Consider the following 4224-nt stretch of genomic DNA (forward strand, 5'->3'; position numbering starts at 1 on the left):
TTCTCAGCTATGTCCTTAACCAATTGCTCATTTAAAGTGAGTTGCCCCTCCAATTTTTCCTCCTTTTGCCTTTAAAGCTCTAAGGCTCTCTTTAATCCTCTTGTTCTTGCTATTTTTCTCTGTCCCTGTTCATCATCTGGCTCTCCATAATCTCCATAAGCCTCATCAAGCTGAAACTTGGCCTTCTCAGCCTCCCTCTTTGCCTTGTTGTACTTGGTTTGCATCAATTCCTGCTTGACCTCTAGCTGCTTGTTCTCTTGCTCATAAAAGGAGATGATATATTTGGCCCTTTATAAACTAGTCTCAAGCTTCCTGATTTTGGTATCCTTTGCTTTCAAGGCAGCCTGAGTGATTTTGTCTTTCTCCTCATCATTTATGTTCACAAGGAGAAACTCCTTTTCAGTGTCATGTTTTTCATGTTGTTGTTTGACCTCTGCTTCCTCCACAATTTTCTCTTTTCCTTTAACCTGTAATGTTGATAATGAAGGCAAGGCCCCTCCCACTTTCCGTGGGGTAAACACTTGCCTCTTTCCCCTTTGATAGGTGAAAGAAAATAGCTGCAAATTGTTCCTCTGTGTTATACTACTCTGACCATGCTCAGTGTGTACATCATTTCCCTCACTGCCATCATGCTCATCATGTTCCTCATCATTGTCATCATCTATATTGGGTGAATGAATGGCTACATGAAATGGTGATGTAGATGGTGTGGAGGGGGCTGGTGAAGAATGATCTGTTGAGGATGAGTGATAAGTAAGCAGTGGTGGATGAGAAGAAGTAGATGGATGAGTGGAGGACGATGGAGGAATGCGGGGAGCTGGCTGAGTAGGTGGTTCATTGAATATTTCATTAGCTATGAAGGTCTCCCAAGCAATGCATAGTTGATCTAAGTGATGGAGTACTATCATTTTGATAAGAGAATGATGGAAAATACTAGGCATTTGATGAGCTGGATCCCTTTTCTGAGCAATATATGTCATCTTGTCAATACTTATGAAAATGTAATATGGCAAACTGAGCATTCTTACCCTGGTAAAGTGCATGAGAAGCCTGATATGATATGAGTAGAGTCTAGAAAACCTACCCTCACATGTGAAATACCTCATGATTATCTTCATTAATGGTGCATACTTGTCTAAGAGATAAGAGAAATGGAAAATTCTTTTCTTATCATTTTTAAACCTTGTTTTAAGATATGGCTCATAAAAACTATGAGGCAGATTTCTTTGCTTGAACCATTTATCTCTTGCATTTAGAATTCCAATGGCCTGTGATATGATGGAAGGAGGTATAGTGAATGTGACCCTGGCTAAAGTGACCTGGTTGTTTTGCGAATTGAGGATGAACTGCTTGGTTAGTTGCTGATGAAAATTCACCCTTTCAACCCTTTGGCAAAACTCAAAACAACCCATGTACTTGAAACATGATACTGTAAGTGGTGATTCCAAAAGTTTTGTGGTATAAGTGGGTTCAAATTTGATAATTCTCCCTCCCTTATTGGTTGGCCTCCTTGACTGTCTTTCCCCTTCTTCTAAACTAGTGCGACCCTCTTCTTCCATGTTCTTAAGGTAAAAACTTGAGGGAATGATATGTGGAACAAGGTGAGTGAAATAGTGAGGGATATTGAATGAAGTACAGGCAAGGATGATTTGAGCATGACAAAGTCTATGAAGTGATGCAATTTTGATCAAATAGGTGATTTTGGAAACATACAAGAAATCTTTGCTAGGGTTTTAAAATTTAGGGTGCCAACTTGCTTAATTAATGGAGAAAAAGAGATATTGGGCCACTTACTTGTTGTATGCAGGTAATAGAAGCCTTTGTAGCTTGATCAGATGATGAAAATCGGTGTTTTGGCACTGCTAGGGTTTGTCAGGCTTTACTGGCCAAACACGTAGCACCAAGTGCCAGCGCGCAGCATCCTTGACAAATGCGCCCTTCAATGCACAGGCGCACAGTGCCATTGAAATTTTCTCTAGCTTAGTCGGGCAAACGCACCCTTCACTGCACAGGCATAGCGCCACACTCAGGTGCGCAACAACTCTACCCAGCGCGCAATGTCCAACTGAAACGCACTGCGCCTTACTGATTTTTTCAAATTTTCACTCAATTTCCTCTTTGCCAAGGAGATCTTAGGTGCAAAAGAGCTGATGAAGTTTGAAAGATGCTTTTGAAATCTTATATAGAGGATTAGTTTGATTTTCCCTTAGAAAAACCTACTTTATAATGTTTGTTTGGAACTTTTTACTTTGTTTTCAAATCTTTGTCTGATGCTTCTCTTTCTTTGTCTCTTTTCAGGTGGATGATGCTTTGATTGAGCTGATTCTTCAATGATTCCTCTCTTGCAGCAAGGAGAAGTGCCTTGGGTAGCTTATGGGAACAATTATTACATAAAATGACTTGAATTACATCAAAAATATGAACAAACTAAAATACTCTATTTTCATCTCAAAAAAAAAATTGTTTTTGAGATGAAAATTACATCAGTGAAATAAGGATTTTGTACGGTAACCATGACTAACTACCAACCATTCTTTGTTTATTGTTCTTCCTCATACCTTTGATGCCCTTTATTTGCAATAAAACAAATCTTTTGACCTTGGAAATGAACCCTAAGACCTAATAGAGACATGACTACCTTAACTCTAAAAATAATATAAGTAAAACCATAACTAAATGAAACATGAAGATGGGTCAGCAAATATACCTGATGAGGGAAAATTAGATTTTATGAGAAGAACAAGACAACCATTAGTGGGTCATTTTTGGCATGACCTAATGGAATGATCAAAAATTTCAATATGAGACACCTACAATGAAAATGCAAAGAGCAGATTTGATTCCTGATGGAAGTATGCATATACTGACACTAACACATATGATGAACCTCGATCAATTGTTTTAGATAAAGTTTTTTTGAGGGGTTGGATAAACTCCTATAATTCAGAGAGACAATTATCATTTGGAGACCACCCGAGGGGTTGTGGCTCTATGGGCCCTAAGGATCGTACATTGCTTCCTATCTCAAAATTTTTAATAAGTCTAGTTTTGAGTGAGTGAGAGATCGGATTTTTTGACCTCCATTGGAGGGATTTTCTCTAGTCTCTAAGGGTGTTGTACCAATTTTTTCTGGTACAAAATATTCCAATGATTCTGAGGACAAGGACGCCAAGGATTTAGAAATGGAACGAAGGTTATAAGGCGAAGAGGGGGGGGTTAGATGGTCTAGGGGGATATAGATTTCGGAGGGATAAATTGGCTAGGGGGAGGGTACAGTTGAGGGAGGGAGGGAAAAACTAGCAAAGAGAAGGGGATAAGGAATAAGAAGTAAGAGGCGAGGGGGAGATGGGAAAGAAGTATGGGGAAGGGAGGAGGAAATAGGGGGAAGAGAAGAGGGATGAAGACTATAGGGAGGAAAAAGTAAATCATTTATTAAAGAAAATGAGGGGGGTTAGGAATTACATACCTTATGATGTGGGAGCTCCTTCGGAGGATAGCAGATGCACAAAATCATATGTCTGGTCACTAGAGAGAGCTAGAGAAAGTTATTTTGGATAAGAGACATGTTAACCACCCAATGCAAGTTTGAAAGGTTTTTCTTCCTAAACCGCTTCCTTTCAGGGTTCCTTGTTTTGATTTGGGGGGGAGACCCAAAATTATGAGATAGAGTAAAGGTTTTCTTTGTGTGCCCAGTGTTCCTATATTTCTCCTTTCGATAATCCCTACTCAAATGGATATATGTATGACAACGACCGCATTTGAAGGGTTTTCCTTCATAATCTGGGATTTTCTTTGAGAAATCAATCATAAGTTTATGGTGATGTAATATGGGAGTCCAGAGGAGAGATTAAGGCCCACCAAGACTCTGGCCATCCCCATGTACCATGTGTGCTATAAAAAGAGATTAACCTCATTGGAAAAACCCAAAGTGTTTCCCATCTCCTTGAAAACATCTAGTGACCAAAATATGAGGGAAAAACTCAGGAATATAACCGAAATAGGCACATTTGGAAGGTTCTCCAAGCGTGCATCAAACGAATCGACCATTTCTTATAATGCAAAGGTTTTGAGCCCCATGACTAGTGTCCCCTAAGAATTTTTTCTACATCTTTCGTTACTTTCATTATCCATTCTATCCATCCTTTGGCCAATATCAAAAAATAGGGAGTATAACCAAGCAATGGGAGTAAATTTGACTTTGTTCACTTGCACAGTACTTCTATT

The sequence above is a fragment of the Pinus tabuliformis genome, chromosome X (genome assembly GCF_031772625.1).
Source record: "Pinus tabuliformis cultivar Carrire ecotype Pingquan chromosome X, CPIR1, whole genome shotgun sequence".
Classification (NCBI taxonomy): Eukaryota; Viridiplantae; Streptophyta; class Pinopsida; order Pinales; family Pinaceae; genus Pinus; species Pinus tabuliformis.